Below are 17,776 nucleotides of genomic sequence, written 5' to 3' on the forward strand. Positions count from 1 at the left end.
TATCCTGCCTCCCTAAAGCTCCCCAGCCGTTTCAACCGAATAGGGGATCCTCGCTTATTCCCTGTCCTGAATGGTTGTGCAGCAATGCTGGGTGGCTGTTAAACAGCTGCTCCTTCCATCCCAGCGCTAGATGCATTTTAGCAGTGGGTGGAATGATTCCTGCATTATGCAGCTTGCAAAATGCTTTGGGATCCTTCCGGCTGAAAGAGGCTCAAAAGACTGCTATTACATCATCCTTCCACCAAAGGCTGCTTTTTCTCGATAAAGACCTAGGATTTCTTCTAGTTCCACCAGTGACTCAAAGCAGCAGGTTATGGTATCCCCTTTGAATTGTGGGAAGGGAAGTCAGCTACCTTAGGGTCTAAATATCAAAAGTTCCTGTTATTTATCCACTATTGAATTAAAAAGCCATAAAAAGAGGATTTGATTGTAAATTTACTGAAAACCTTTCCAGCACACCCACAGGGGTTATTTGTTTTGCTTTAAATCTCTCTGAGGTTGTTTTGTTTCATGCTGTTTGATCTGGAGCCTAAATCCAGCCACCTCTCTTTCAATGAAACAAGTGCTCTCCTTTGTGAGGGAGGAAGACAGAGGAGCAGCACAGGATTTGGTGAGGCACCTTAGCATCTGACCAGCTGGGTTGCCACCCATGTGATTCCTCTTACAGCAGGGATCTGCACTAATCACACAAGCAACTGTTATCACATGGCAATCAGCAGCGCTCTGGGTTAACCATTCTCTCTTTGGAAGGCTACATTCCACAGATTCGTATCAGAGAAGAAAGAAAAGGGGTATTAAAAGCCAAGGCACCATTTTTTGCTTGCGCTGCAAAATTTCAGCTCCCCCGCACCAGCGGGCTCTCAGCAGCATCACGTTTACCCAGGCTGGCTAGAAAAGGAACACACAAAATAAAGTCGGGTGACAAGGAGACTGCTAAAATCAAGCACATTTTCATCCAGTAGCACTTTCTACCAATGAGAAAGGGCAACTTTCCCCTGCAATATGATGAGTCTGAGCTGGTTTGCTGGGGTGGGTTCTAAGTAAGAGCCAATGGGAGTTACCCACCTTAATGGCCTGTTTTGATACTCGTCCCTTCCACCTGACCCAATGCCTTTCATCCCCCATGGTCTCTCCTTCACTGTCTGTCTCTGCCCTGCTGCCACTGCTCCTTCACCTTCAGTTGGTTTAAACCAATTAAGCCTTTTGCAGGCCCCTAGTGCCAGCAGCAAGTGGTCCCCTCCATTCCCTGAGTCTGCTCCTGCTGAGACCTGTGTTCTGATCGGGACACCTCCTGCATGCTGTGCTTACCATTACGTGTTCCTCTGAATCACATGAGGGAGTCAGAGTTGGCTAAGGAAGCTAGAGCCAAGTGGCTCTCTATCAGATACCCACACAATTCAGAATTGCCACCAGCTAAGCAGATTCTTCCTTTTGAAAGGCGCGTGGTTGCTTGCATAGTGAGAGTACACAGAACAACGAGATCTCTAGGCATGAAAGAAATCAAATAACCCTGGGCCTGATCTTGGGACAAGAACTTGTTAACCCTCAAAGTGATAACTGGAAATTTTTAAGCAATTAACAGAATACATACATAATTGATAGATCAGGCTACACTGCAATCTACTCAAGTGCATGTTTCTTTACACCCCAGAACCTTGCCAAGGACACTGAGTTGATTACCGCGGAAGGACTGTTATACTGGTAACAGACTGTTCAGGGCTCTAGCACTTCTTTATTCCCCAACAGTCCATAGATCTCGCTCTGCCTTTCCCTCGGCTGCAGCAAACAGTAACTGTCTGTTACCAAGGCCAAGCAGAGCTGCAACTCACAAGGTAGTGGCCAGGAGCACAGAATCCCTGAGTCGCCAGCCAGAAATCCATGCTGCCAATGCAGGAAATATCCCCCAGCTGGGAACTCTATAGCTTCTGTGCAAAGAGGGTCTGTTTAGTTTTAATCTGGATTTGGTGCCGTGCTGCACTTCACAGATGCCTTGGCTTGGTGTCAAGGAGACTGGCTGCCCCTTCAGGGCACATGATCAAACAGAAGTGAAATGAGCCACAGAACATGTGCTACAGAAGCAGTGTTTAAGCATAACAGGAAAAATAAAGCATAACTTTTCATTACTCCTTGGTTGGGCTGTGTGTGGGGGGGATGGGGTGGGGGGGGGTGAATGGATAGGACATAACACACACACACGCACACACCCCTGCACTTGCCATAGCATGTACCTAGCCCATGCCTTTCCAGCACCGAGCTGCTAGTCAGTAGGAATGGAGTCAAACAATAGCTGTGTAGACGTTGCGGCGTGGGCTGGAGCTCAGGCTCTGAAGCCTAGGGAGCGGGGTGGGCTTCAGAGCCCAAGCTCAAGGCTGATCCACAACTTCAAAGCGCCGTCTACACCAGTGGTGGGCAACCTGCGGCCTGCATGCAGCCGACCAGGGTAATCTGATTGCGGGCCGTGAGCCATTTTGTTTATGTTGACCGTCTGCAGGCACGGCCCTCCGTAGCTCCCAGTGGTTGCGGTTCGCCATTCCCGTACAACGGGAGCTGCGGGAAGCGATGGGCCACAGGGACCAACCACTGGTCTACACAGTTATGTTTAGTGCGGTAGCGGGAGTGCAAGTCTGTCGATTGGGCTGGAAGGCTCGATTCCGCAGGCTGTGTAGACGTGCCCTGAGTGGTTTAATGACAGAGCCTGCCTTCCCATTCAGTAGCACACGTGTCCTGGAGGACACATCCCACCAGAGCAGACATCATCTTCCAACCCTGCACCAAAAGTTCCATCTCCCCATATCAGGCAGCAGCAGCACATCCTTAGGGACATGCTTAACTGCACCAGTAAAGCCATATTTATACAGACGTGGCAGCCAATACTTTACACATTGTGGGACAATAAAGGTCACACCCAGTCAGTCCATCCAGAAAGGTCTGCAAGTTATTTCTCCCCCATGGGCCAAGCCCTAGAAGTCTCACTGATGAGCCTGTCTGACTTCATCTGCCCATCTCCATACAGAGCCGAACAGCGTTCGCTGAAAAGGGGCCGGCATGTAAGCTGGAGATTCAGGGAATTCTGTTTGACACAGACAAACATAGCATCTCCCACCCTTTTACCGCACAGCTCACAGTTAAACCTGCTGCACGTGCTCTGGAATCTGTGCAAAGGTACCTGTTCGCAGCTCAGACTTCCAGGGCCCACACATGCTCAATGGTGTCCAATACTCCCATGGAGCAGGATGTTACTATACAGGTGTAGAACACCAGCTACAGTGCTCTGTTTATACCCACCTGCCCTTCCTTCCAGTTGATACCCCCTACTCAAAATACTGTCCGTTAAGAACACTGGCCTCACCTCATAGCAACAAGTGCTATAAAGGCTTCACCCTGCATCCTGGTTTAACTGGGTTGTACAATTACACTCTGATCGCAAATTAACCACGTTATGGTAACGAGTTCCGACACAATCCCTATTTGCAGCTCTTGCCAGCCGACAAGATGCCTATAATTGTACCTGCAACCTCTCTGCCACCTGGGGCCTTCGTGCAGAAGGAATCTTTCATTCCATGTGCTGCATGTTCAGACCTTTTCTTGAAAGCCCTCATAATCGCATCAGGTCATGTCCATTCCTGATTTAATAATGTAGGCTCTTCTATTGAGTTTAGGCAATTCATTGTAATTAAACCTGTATACCTGGGCTAACTGGCAACGAGAGGGGAATGCAGCCATCGAAGTCGAAGAGGAGCAGGAGCATGATTTTCCAAGTGGGTCTAACTCAGTCCTGAAACCGAGCAAAGGGAAATATACACTGGATGGTCGGGAAAGCTCCCAGTGACGAGAGCTACTCAGTTGGGGCCGTGGTGGGAGCCCTTCAGCTGAGTCATTTAAAACAAGACAGGCTGAAGCACTAGTGGGCCTATTGTAGGGAAAGCCGTTCTATACTTGCCCCCGCAAGGCAATGGTTTAGATGAGACTCACACGGGTGTTGCCACCTTCTCATTTCTACAATTGGCCTATTCCTAGTGCTGCTGCCATATGTCTAGCCTTGCCTGCTCTTTGTATGACCACTGCAAGTGAAGGATGCTCATCTCTTCTCCTGAGGGGTGACTGAGCTTGAGAGACTCTGTTTCTGGCTCTGAAGGCATGCGCTGGGGATTTCAGCAAGAGGCAGAGCCACCTCGCTGCTCGGGAATCAGGACTCCTGGGTTCCATTCACAGTGCCTGCCACCGATTGGCATGGCCTGGGGCAAGTCAGAGCACATTTCTGCATCTCAGCTCCCCCTTCTGTAAAATATAACAACACTTCCCTCCCCAGAGCGCTGGGAGGGTTAGTTAGCTAATGTTCATAAAGTGCTATTAATTATTATTATTATTAATAATAATAATAACCATCATCATAATCAAGACCTGGAGGCCCAAAGGGCATTCTGGTTGCCAAATTCCTTCCCCTCTAAGTGCACCATTATCTTCATCACAGAGCCCTGGGTTCTCAGAGGAGTCCAGAGTAGGAAAGAACTACTTGTCCACTCCAACTCTGCTCCTCTGTAGGCTCAAAAACTACAAGGGGCAAAGGTTGCCTACAATCTGCTTTCCTAACCACTGCATCAAACCACTCATCTGAGAGTGACTCCTGCTAGATCAGGACCAAAATGATATTCTCTTAGCCTCAGAAAACAACTTTCTTGATAGGTTATTGAAAGCTGCAAAGCCCAAAGAATCCATCTCAACAGCATCTTCCATACACCACCATTGCACACACCACTGTGCACACACAGCTTTGCTCTACTGTTTGTCTCCTTTGCATTTTGTTGCTACCAAGGAAGCATAATCAACCCCTTTCCCTGTGCAACCTGCTCCTGATTTCTTGCAACTTTTGTATCCACCAGTGTGGAAGTTGCTCTTAAAAAATACAGAACTATTGGCTCTACACTTATGTGGCCATGTAGGCTGGGTGTCACAGGGCAAGCTTCCTTTGGGAATTAGAAAAGCAAAGGTGGTGGTTAGAGATTTTAGGGAATGTATCAAGTTACTTCCATTTTTATCTTAGGTGCAGATGGGGTACTTCACAAATAACTCCCACCCCTTTCCCATTAGGTCAGGCTAATGGCAAAATGCAAACTCCAAACAGTCTAATGCATTCCCAGCCATTTCCCACTAGCTTATTTTATTGAGCACAGCAGGTTTAATCCACATCCATAGAAACTTGTAGCTGAGAAGGGGGTGGAGTGTGGAGGGAAGCCAGCCAACTAAGGTCCTGAATAGGGACTGATTTAAAGCCAACCAGCTTATTCTGTAACAGAACCAACGACACTTGGGGACGGCATAGCCACCTATCTGTTGCTTGTACTCAGTTTCCAGGATTGCAATTATCAGAGGCCACAGCCTTTAATCATAGCCCCATTTCAGTAAGAAGCTGTGGGGAAAGTATAGCGTAAACCAAGAAAAGCTATCAATTGCATTGATCCATCAGTGGTGTGACCTGCTACTGTTACAGTCAAAGGCTGTTTGGAGGTAGACAGGAAACTATGAGGGTCGATGCGGAGGAAAAAAGAGCAAAATATGCAAGTTTTTAGTGCCCACACAGTTAACAGCATTAGCACGGCTGTATTTTTAAAATGGAACCTTTAATCTGATTTGCTGTTTTGAATCTACCCTAGTGGCCAAAAGTAATTTTTCCTTGGCCAGTTTGCAATGAACTGGTGGGTCCCAGAGCTTAAACACCAACTCTGATGCAGCTAGGAGAGGTAGTACATTTTGGGTACCTGCACATGAGCACCACTCAGCTTCTCAAATATAGACAGATGGATGATAAGCCTGCAGAGGTATACAGCCACAGCGACAAGTGTTTTACTCATTTAGGGCTTGCAAACATGCTGTAGCCACGTGGTGGTGACAATGGATAGACAGGGTGTACTACACTGCCTATGATCGCTCCCTTCAAGCAATATTAAAATGTTGAGTCATCGCCTACACCCCCATTGCAGGACAGTCTTCCATGTGCACCATGCATAACTGCAATCACCACACACGCAAATCGGCATTTGACCATACAGACCCTATGATTGGAAGAGAAATCACAGCAATTGTGCCTGTATTTTTAAGCACGATAATTTCGTTGCACCCGCAACTGCACATGTACAAAGTCTAGGGGGGTCACTAATCCTGCCCTTGGTCATCAAGAGCTTTAACACAGCAGCTGGCAAGAACAAACTGGCTGGGTAAAAACTAATTATGCCTCCTTTCAAACTGGAGCATGCAAACTGTGCAACACATTAACCTGCCATGCCCACCTGACCTCAGGCAATTGGCATGTGCCTGCACCATCTATGCCCACTTGGCCTCAGACATTAGCATCCATCTTTGCTTGGAGATTAAATTGGTGGTTAGAGAGCAACAAGCCAATAGAGCAATCCTGCATAATTGTGTTATTCACCTCCAGTGTGAAATACCTGATTAAGTCTTCAACCTGTGGCCAGCTCGATATGATTTAGAGCTGTGTAGAATATTGTCCGCTTTTCCAGACTCTCCATGCACTCTCCCATTTTGATACCCTCACACACACAACAAAGAGGAACACTGAAGTTGATCTCGTAACAGCAGTTTTCCTTGAAACCTCACGTGCTGGTAGAAGGTGACGGATTGACAGCCATGGAAACAGCCTCTCTTCTCATCATACCCACACAACAGGAATAGCATGGGCAACGACAGGGCAAGCTTTCCTCACCCCCATTCCCGTACATGCTTCAGTCGTGATCTGCAGGGCCAAATTCAAAAGATGAGAGGGAAGTTCGGTTTCCATAGCCCTTGGCCTCTCTGCTAAAGATCAGAAAGTGGGGGGAAAGCAGGAGGAAGATGTGGCGATGGGTGTTGCCATGTGGGCACCTGTCCACTAGGTATTTGTACTCTGATCCCCGAACTCATTCCAAACAATCAGGAGTTTGCCACCCTTAGAGCGGAATAAGTGAGCTTCATGTCCAAGGTCTACACCCCATTACTGGTTCCCAAGCCAGCCAGCCAGCAGGCATTAGAAGAAAAATCTAATGCTAATTGTCTGCTGCTCTCTGAATGATTAACTCTGGGTATGGAGAGCAGGGAACATGGACAATGAAAACACTTGTTCCATCTGTGGCCCTATGTATTGTCAGTATCTGTCCGCAGTTTATGTTCTGAGATCCTTCAAGCTGAGATTTTGTTAATGACCAGCCAAGCACTGCAAATGTCCCTGTCAATTCAACAGAATATTTCTTAGCTTCTCTTTCATGGGACTCCAGAACAAACCAGACCTCTATAACCTGACCAATCTTTGCTATTAACAAAGGCTTCTTCACTCCGTCCCTTGGTCTCATTACAAATTTGTCCTGACAGGCTTTTTCAGCGGATTCAACTGCCATTATTGCCAGGAGAGTGGAAGAGAGTAAACTTTCCCTCCCTCAGATCTGTTCTAATCAGGGGATTTGTCACAAACAAGGCAATTTTCTTTTTCTCCTGCCATGGAATTAGCAAAATGAACCTCATTGAAGGAGGTAGATCAAAAGGGAACTTCCTAGCACAAGGGAAAGAGATTCAATTAAAAATAAAGATACATACACAAACACAAAGCCAAGATGTTGCCTTGCAACCGGAGTAGGTAGATAATATTTCTATTGGGTTTTTATGGATTTATTCTTTGCTGCTTTGTTAGTCTCTGAAGGTTTGGATCTTCAGTGCCTCTTATTTTAAAAAGAGTCCCACGTACAATGGGAAGTTTGCCAGGCACAATCGTTCTTTTAAAGACCGTTTTACCCTGAACAATGAACCAGTCCATGAGGTGGGGGACCCAAGAGGACAGGATTATATAGTTTGCATATAATTAAAGGAAAAAACGAGGTTTGGGGGCTAATCTAAACCCTCCATGGCAAATGTTTGAAATTCAGCCACCCTACGTCTGTCCTTAATTCACCCAGTGTCTGTTCAAAAGCTGCAGCTCTCTGAGAACACAGTGAAGCGAGTTAAGGACAGAACGGAAGCCTTAACTCTCAGTATTGCCTCCACAATGGATTTAAGGCAGTCACTTTGAGGCTCACAGGCAAATGATTTAAAACCAGAATTCAAGAATTTTTTAAAAGTTGTGACCTAACAGAAATCTGAATTTAATTACTCCCCTTCATATAAGCACCCATCCAAAAAAGTTGGTGAGAACAAGTTTTTGGTTTGGGTTTAAGCATGCCACAGCAGTGTCTGTAACCAAATATTGCAGCATTGGGTACAAGAACCAGAAATTGAACTTGACTGTTTTCACTGACCACTTTTTTTTAAACACACATTGAATTAAATCACCCAGCATCAATAGAAAAAAGGAAGTTAGGATTTTAAGAACGTTCAGTTTTAATTACAAAATTTAAAAAAAAAATTAAAATCTGGTTTTTGACTTTAGAATGTCCATTTCATGTTTTCCACATCTAAATATACCTATGGTGGTGCCACAGATTAAAGGTGCCAGCTTTAAAACTGTCCCAGTGAAGCTATTATATTTTTTCTTTAAACAAATCCTTACAGTCTGATTTTTTTTAAGCAGGCCTTCAATAGAGCTATGGGTCTAAATGCAACAGCTGCAGAACTGCAATGGGAATAATCATGACGCAGTTTATGTGGCTCGCTTCATCGGAAAACTTAATGGCTCTATCAGATCAGATCCAAATCCAAGATCAGAATATTGCCAGGTAGTCAAGGCCACCCCAATCCTCTTGGTTTCTCCCTTTAATTTTGCTCCAAAATACTCATCATCCATATACTAATTTTAATTGAAACCATAACAAATCAGAGGTAGACCCGGGAACATAATCCAAGAACCAGCTGCTGCAACTGGTTCCGTATGGTCAAATCCCTGAGCCCCATGAATGACTAGGCAGTCTTCCAGCCAAACAAATTGAGATGCAGACCCTAGCCCCAGGTGTTCAGACTCCCAGCACCTGTTCTAATTGCTAGATCACATTGCCTCTTCACTAGGCAATACCTAGCCAAAAAGCGCTTAGACATGCTTGGACAGAAGGTACTAAGTAAACATTAGCATATCACTAGAAGAGAGAACAAACAGGGGTCATATCTATATTAGAACGTTCTCTCCTTCTAACTATATTTATATAGTTTAAACTGGTACAACCCACCCCCAGTGTGAATGCAGTTGTGACCTATTCATGTACAGGAAGCAGAATAACTATAGTAACATAAGGTACCCTTATACTGGCGTAAGTGCTGTGACACCGTGGCTCCCCAATATTCACCACTGTCATTAGGATATGTTTCGTACGAAGTATGCCTTGTGAGGTATCATTCTAAAAGTCTTGATCTGCTAGACATTAATCTCTCATTGAATTGTATGTGTTATCATCGTATGTGAAGTTATGAAGTCTGGCTATGTAGGTGTTACTGAAACCTGTTCTGAGGTTGAACACACCCACAAGCAGCCTTTCAGGTACAACAGTAAAAAGGCCAAACAATGTGAATGGCTTATTGAGGAAATGCACACAAGCACCAGGATTACCCCAGGAACTATGTAGAACAGAAACCTCTCAGAAATAGCACTACACAATGGGAACTGTTTGACTCAGGTCACAGCAAAAGAGCTTTCCAGCAAGTGGGAAGAAGATCTAAAAGGGGGATAATGATATCATGATGGTACCTCACTCTCCTCACCACAACAGACCTGGAAACACCTGAGGGGCAAGGACTGAACTGGGGAAGTGATGGTCCCTGGTTAGAGGGATTTTTAGCCTGTGTATGAAAACCTGGGAAAGCCAATGAAGCTTGTGCCTTAAGAATCTGCCAGAATATCCACTGGATCGCCTTGTCCACATTTGTTGACACCCTCAGAGAATTCTAATAGATATCATCTGCAAACTTTACCACCTCATTGTTTATATTTTTTTTTGTGTACTAGTATGAAAAGGTAACAGTGATTCTTAAAAAGGGTGTTTGTACATCACGTTTCTGTAGCTACATCTACACTTGTGGCAGCATGCAGAGTGCAGACACTGCATGCCCAGCTAGCGCAGGTATAAATAGCAGTATAGACAGTGAGACATGGCTTAGAGCAGGGGTCTCAAACATGCGGCCCACTGGCCGCATGTGGCCCGCAGAGTTATTTGCTGCAGGCCACCAAGCTCCCCGTCCCCACCCCCCTGGAGTTATTTCCTGTGGCCGCCAAGCTCCCCTCACCCCCTCCCACAGCGTGCCGCATCCCTGCTCCTCTGCCTACCTCCAGGAGCTTCCCGCCACCAAACAGCTGTTTGGTGGTGCTTAGCGCTTTCCAGGAGGGAGGGGAAGGAGTGGGGAGCCGTATGCCCGGGGAGGAGGTGGGGCAGGGGCGGGGATTTGGGGAAGGAGTTGGAAGGGGGGCGGGGAAGGGGTGAGAAGAGGCAGGGCCGGGGCAGGGCCTCATGGAAGGAATGGAGTGGGGGCGGGGATGGGAGCAGGTGGGGGCTTTTGTATCTTTATATGAAAAGCTGTCAGTTATGCGGCCCTCGGGCCAATGTACTAGTCCTCATGTGGCCCTTGTGGTGATTTGAGTTCGAGATTCCTGACTTAGAGCAAGTGTTCTCAGGACAAATATTTTGGTGGCCTCAGAGTGTGGCCACCAATCCTTGCTGGTGGCTGCTCTCTCATTTTCCCCTAAAATACTTAATTAGCTTTAGGAAAAAATTAAATATTCATATAATACATATCCAAATCATTGTAATTTATTTATTGCTAGCTGGTAAGTCTGTTGTGAAAAGTGATACTTGTATATTTGTTAATATCACTTTTCACAACAGACTTACTCAGCCCTGGCAAACCCAGGATGAGAGGCAGCGAGGGGGCTGGAGCCTGAAGCCTAGTGGCCGGAGGACATGGCCTGGGGATGGAGCTTGAAGTTGTGCAGACGGGGCCTGCCGCCCCACCAACCCAGGGCTCAAGCCTAAAGCCTGAGCCCAACTGCCTCTGGAAAGGTGGGGAACTCACTGCCTGCCTGCTCCTACAGCAGTTGTCTCCGGGGGGACAGGGCACAACCCCTGATGGCAGCCCCAGCAATCAATACCAAGACAGCTGGTAAGAATCTGCCAGCCTGTTTATCACTCTGGATGAGAATTTGCCAATTCATTTCCTACCTATCTAGTCTGTTAAACTCAGTCTGCGGTTTTGTTTATTTACCAAGGTAATCTACCTTGATCTGTTTGCGATCACTTAAAAAAAAAAAATCTATCTTTTGTAGTTAATAAACTTGTTAATAAACAGTCTAAAACCAGTGTGTAGAAATCCTATTTGGAGCAGAAAGCTATTGCATATCTTCCTCCACACTGAGGGAGGGGGCGAATTTCATGAGTTTACGCTGTACAGTTCCCTGTGCAGCAGAAGATGGTATAATTTTGGGTTTACACTGGGGATGGGGGGAGGTGCCTTAGCTGAGCCTTCCCATGCAGAGCTGATCTCAGAGAGAGAGAGAGAGAGAGAGAGAGAGAGAGAGAGAGAGAGAGAGAGAGAGAGAGAGAGAGAGAGAGTGAGTGCGCGCACGCAAGCTTGGAGAGCTTGGCAACTTATCACAGCACCATAGTGCGAAAGGGAGCCCAGGCCGGCAGGTCAGGTGGGCTCAGTAGTACCCCAGTTCCAAGTGGCACCCCGGGGGGCAATGCATCACAAATGCATCCACATTAAGGCTATTACCAGTATAACTATCCAGATTTAAAAAAACAAAAAAAAAAAATCTCATCCCTTTCTGTCCTATAATAGTAAAACTGGGACAACTTTAAAGTGTAAACCAGGTCCTAGGTGTAGGAATGGACTTCTGCTCTCCTATTGGATCTGGCGTTAGAGATGTAAACGGAAAGCTCACAAGAAAATGCTATTTTGCAAAGGGTAATATGGTCACATGTTTTCTTTGCCATAAAATTATATTGCTGTTCTGAAAGTAAAGAAAACACTTCACAACAGAGAAAAGACAGAGCCAAGGACTGGGGGGGAATTGCAGACAGACAGACTATAAAGTCTCCAAAGTTTCCACATTTGAATACGAGACTACAATAGTGTTATTTTCCACTGTTTACTGATCATGTAAATATAAAACAGTCGCAGGAAAAATACTAATGAAAAATAATTAACTCCATTCAGACAAAAAATGAAATGTCATGGGAACATACCAACCCTTCTACCTCCCAGACCTCAGAGCCAGCCAAGTTGCTGCAAAAAATATTTTGAACTCTATGTGTACTTTGCCAGAACAATTGCCAGCCAAGGATCAAATTCACGGAGCTCGTAGTGCTAAGAGTTCATTTTGTCCAAAGAGTATAGTGACTGGTCTAAAAGAAAACAGGGACACAGAATAAAAATGTATGTCCCTTGGAAATAGGATTTATTGTCACCCACCTACTCAGAATTTAACAGGCTTTGAGAAAAATTACCTATTAAATAATACCTATAAAAATTAAAGAGCCAGCACTTTATACAGAAGGCCTATTGACATTAGCCTGCAAGAGATCCAGCGACTAGATGTTGTGCAACCTTGTGTGATACTAGCATACTTCTGTTACTGGAGAAAGAAGAAAAATAGTCCCCTTGCTGTATTGTTACTGTAGCAGGCTTAGAGCTCTGTGGTGAGATTCAAGGAGAAGTGCTAGCTTTGGGAAGGTGGAAACTAAAATATGAATGGAGGATAAGAAAGGGCACATGAGAGGAATAAGTGAATCTAGCAGACGATCAGTGAGACAGACCACTTGCCTCTTCCATTGTGAGGCTGGTGAAAGTAAGTATTAGACAAGGAAGATTTCTCTACCTTGCATTTTGTTAAAAAAAAAAAAAACACTAAACAAGCAAGAAGTGTAGGTCCTCTTCAGTTAGGCCAGCTTGTAGACATGGAATGATTGTGAGAGTTATCTAGTTTAGACCAAGAGACTCTAAACAAAGCTGCCTAGAGAAAAAGTCATTTGCAGTTCTACCTAACCCCCCATGTGAGTAATGAGATTCTCCTGCCCAAACCCCACCATGAGTTTCAATTGGATAGCTTAATTATTAATTATTTGCACAGTGGTAACAGCCAAAGGTTCCAGTCCTGATTGGGGCCCTATTGTACTGGGTGCTGTATGAACACAAAGGAAGACATGGTCTCTGCCCTAAAGGGCTTATTGTCCTATTGATTCTAATTGCATTACTCTTCACTTTCTGTCCTAAATGTACTTCAGCAAGAGCTGTTAAACGTGCACTGTGTTCCACATCAGAGTGGCCTGTGAAGTGCCTTAGAAATGCAAGATCCCATGGAACAGATCTTGACATGTCTGGGATTTTGCAGGATGTGGGAAGATCAACCCACCAAAAACTGGAAATCCACATTTAACATCTTCCATGCAAACCACATCCCAAAATGTATTTACAGAGATAAATATTACTCAATATACACTTATATTAGCAAACCTCCATTTTCATGAGAGAACAAACAAACAGTGTTTATAATCCAATCAACCTCTGACCCCTACACCCTGTTGTGCATCTCACAGGCACCTGTTAAAGCGGTGAAAAAAAGGAGCATCTAGCTCCAATCAAGAAGACTTTGCTAAACGGACTGAGATATAAGCCACCCGTCATATGTTGGCAGAAATATTGCTTGTTAACACAAGTATGCACTAATGCTGGGGAGAAAAATGAAGAGGCACAGAGAAAAGGAAGAAGGGAGGTTATCAAGCAAGATTGCAAAAGAGACACAGTAGAGAGGTGATAAGGAAGATATAGGACGGTTGCTACATGAACAGGGCTAAATTCTACTCTTGGTTACAACTGTGTGTCAGTAGAGTTCATGTGGATTTTACACCTATGTAACTGGGAGCCAAATTTGACTCATACTCTGCAAAAGACCTGAGAGTAAGCTTTGTGGGGAGTAAAAGTGCTCCAAAGATGTACAGCAGTATTGTTATTACGATAATAAACAGAAAATAAAAAACAAAGATTTCACTTGGTCCAGGGTAATTACTGGGAAATTGGAGGAGGGTTTGTTTGTATTTTTTCCTTCTTCTAAAGGTGATAAAGTTCAGCAAAGCAGGAAAGGGGAGGGAAATATATTTTGCAACAAAGCCTTGAACAATGTTCTTCTAAAGCTGTAGGCACCGAGTTGAAAGGGGAATAAAATCCTCTGAAAAACCAAGGAATTCTGCAAAGACAGCAGTGTCTCCCAAAGGTCAGGCAAGAATTTAAAAGGCGGGGGAGGAAGAGTGAATTTGAAGCTAGGAGGGACAATTTATAAATATGTTATTGAACAAAAAAAGTGCCTGTATAGCTCCCTGAAAGAGGTTTCTTTTCATAAAACCCAGATTTCAAAATTCTCATCCACTTTTATCTATTCTATGGAAACGCTTTTTATAACGCATTTTCCACTGAATGCATCCGATGAAGTGAGCTGTAGCTCACGAAAGCTTATGCTCAAATAAATTTGTTAGTCTCTATGGTGCCACAAGTACTCCTTTTCTTTTTGCAAATTCAGACTAACACGCTGCTACTCTGAAATCCGCTTTTTATAAGGGTAAGCTTGCTCGCTAATCAAATCTGAGATAAAGCATTTTCCTATCTTTGAGAAAGTTTTAAGTTCACAGTAACTATACAAGGGAACAAAGGAAAATAAGCAGAATACTTCCTTTGTCTTCTCAAAGAGAAATCTTGTTTTTTAAAGCTGATTTTTTTAAAAATTTCAATTGATAGAGAGTTTAGTGCTAGTGTCAGCTGATTACACTGGAGACTAAAATCCTCTGATAATTCAGTAAATTAGCACCAGTGCCGCTTATCCCTCCACTGACCAGCCAACATACCCTCAACCCAGTCCTGGAAAAGCCATCTCTGGGGTGACATGATATTCCGTGCCCCATTTAATCCTTACCTTCTCTGCAAAGACTGCCAATAAAAGGGCTGTTACTAATAGTATTACAGTAGTGCCCACTGTGCGCTAGGCACTTTCCATGCACACAGGAAGATGCAATCCCAGCCAGGATGAGTTTACAATCTGAGCACACTAGCAACCCATGAAAGGGGGCAGGTGGGCAAGTGAATTAAAACACATACAGCTTGAGCATTTTTAAAAATCAGTATCAACTACCCCCAATTGTGCCTACCTATTATTAGTTGGTCAATTTCTTATAGTCATCACACTAGAAATGGGTCTTGGGGAGGGATATGAAGGATGATACGGGAGTGGCCTTATAGACTAGTCCAGGGAGGATGTTCCATACAAGAGGGATGATGTAGAGAAAAGTGCACAGACAGTTCTGGGAAGATAATGACAATTATGGGGGTGTTTCTGCTGATGCAGGCTACTAGGAAACGGACGGGAACCCATGAACCAGTTACATAAAGGACAGAAAAGAATCATGGCATAGCAATTCTCAATCACTGCAGATCTTGGCTGGTTTCAACCTGGTAACCTAGAAGTGACAGGCCACATATCCAGCATCAATGAACAGAGTTGCCTGATCCCTCCTGCTGACACATATGTTATAACCCTGCCAAAAAAATCTATTTGATTTTTGATTCTCCAGGAAGCAGGCAAACTGTATACAAGCACCGGGAACAAAAAGCTGGGCACCTGGCTGAACAGTAACTCTCTGTACTACGTTGGGATTGGATGCCTGGCTCTTTGCTCTCTGTAGCATGGTTCAAGTGTACTGCAGCAGCAACATGCTCAGCTTCTTTGGGAAAAGTAGCCCTACACTTCTCTTCCAGTAGTCAGTGCTCCCTCAATCTTGTGAGCAACGTGGCTGTGCTTCAGGCCCTGGGAAAGCTCTGGTCCCATCTGCTCACCCTCTGGTTTGCTTTCAGCCATCAGTAGAGGGCACAATCTGATCAGTTACAATTGTCCGTCTATGTTCGTGAAGACCTGCAGAAGCCAGCATTGTAAGGGGTATCCCATTTCTGTCCTGCATACCTCATGGATGCTGAATACACAGACTGATGGACGATTGTCAATAGACAACTGGGGCACCTTAGGTCTCCGCACAAAGCCTGCAGTTCACATTTACCACTGCAATGTGCAGTGTGTGACCGACAGCCAACAGCAAACAAAGATAAGGGCTTTGATTAGTTCTTCATGAATGAATATGACCCTGTTGGAAACTGTGTCTTGGCTGCCGAAGGAGTGGTGTGCTCAGGTCATCATTGGGACAGATATTGCAACCTCATGCACTATCTTCTCTGTAATGCTTTTACCTTACAAATAAATGTATTTTGCTTTTTGGAGGCTGGTTGATAGGTGGTGTACACTGCTGTGAGCCCTGGAGAAAGGATAACCCCAGATGCTGGACCCTGACAGGAAAATCACAGAGAGGTGTAAAGGAACTGCAAGGCTAAATTCCCGGTCTGGAGGGGGAGAGATGTCTCTGCCCGAGAGAGGTGACGACTGGGAGCCTGAAATCAATAAATGTTCCTGCACGCATGCTAAAAGATCACCAGGTGTCACCCATCAATCTTATGGAATCCTAGTAGGCCCTAAAAGAAAAGCAGTACTTGTGGCACCTTAGAGACTAACAAATTTATTTGCGCATAAGCTTTCGTGAGCTACAGCTCACTTCATTGGATGTGATACCTCGGGGGGGGGGGGGAGGGGAGGGTGTTTACAACCCCAGTGACTTGCCACAGCCTCTGCAAAGAACTAAACACAGTGGAAGGCAACTAAGGCAAATCACTGGGGTTGTAAACACCTCCAGAAAGGTACCACGCCCTGAGAAGGCTTGCCTATACTGGTTCAAACTGGATTTTCCAGAGACCAACAGACAACCTAAGGGCTGTTGACATAAAAAGCCTGACTTTAAACTGACTCAGGGCCTTCTTTCTGACCCAGCAAACGGACAGGACCAGCTGTCCAACGGGGGGGGGGGGGGGACACCAACCCAGGTGGAAGGATTTGAAAGACTTTGGCCTATTAGGACTCCATAAGATTGATGGGCGACACCTGGTGAGCTTTTAGCATGCATGCAGGAACATTTATTGGTTTTTGTACGTCTTCTCTGTAATGCTTTTACCTTTCAAATAAATGTATTTTGCTTTGTGGAGGCTGGTTGGTAAGTGGTGTACGCTGCTGTGAGCCCTGGAGAAAGATAACCACAGGTGCTAGATCCTGATAGGGAAATCACAGAGAGGTGTAAAGGGACTGCAAGCCTGAACTCCTGGTCTTAAGTGGATGTACTTGCAGAAGGCAAGGAGGGGTTCAAAGGTGCAGTTAACCTGAAACTGTGAGAGTTGTATAGCCCGTTTAAGCGAATTTCTGTTCTCTCGTGAGCTAAACATGTATCTGGGAAATAGCAGACTCCACACAAGCACTGGGGGGTTTTTAAATATTTGAATATATATTTTTAAAAAAGTCTTGGTGACAGAAAGTTGGCACTTGGTGCAACATTGACCGACAGCAGGTCCCTGCTCAGACAGGAGTGCCCATTTTGAATAAGAGTTGTAAATTAACCAGGATTTTCTATTCCTCTTATTCCAATAAAGTCTCTTCTTATTACTTGCATGGAATTAAAGCAGTGGGTCAATTATCCACATGATCACTAGGATCCCTCTCACACCCTGTCTAACATGTCAGAAATATTAGTCTCCTTTAGATGTACCAATCTTATCATGGAGACTCTCCCCGGGCTCTCTGATTTCATTCAGAGTTACAGCCTTCCCTTTTTATTAAAAGACAACTTTCTGCAGGCAGTGATCAGGTTACCCAATAACATCAGGCTAAAGAGATCAAGATAAGAAGATGGACACCCTGTTATTTAAAAAATGTTATTTGGGCCCTTAGGTTTTGATCAAATTA

General features: G+C 44.9%; 1 protein-coding gene across 1 annotated transcript in view; it reads right to left on the minus strand.

The window, feature by feature from the left end:
• SLC7A5 (solute carrier family 7 member 5) overlaps nt 1-17,776 on the minus strand; it is a 56,665-nt gene that overhangs the window by 14,118 nt on the left and 24,771 nt on the right. The gene's annotated exons all lie outside the window — the stretch shown is intronic.

Source organism: Dermochelys coriacea, chromosome 12 (genome assembly GCF_009764565.3).
Source record: "Dermochelys coriacea isolate rDerCor1 chromosome 12, rDerCor1.pri.v4, whole genome shotgun sequence".
In the NCBI taxonomy this organism is placed as follows: Eukaryota; Metazoa; Chordata; order Testudines; family Dermochelyidae; genus Dermochelys; species Dermochelys coriacea.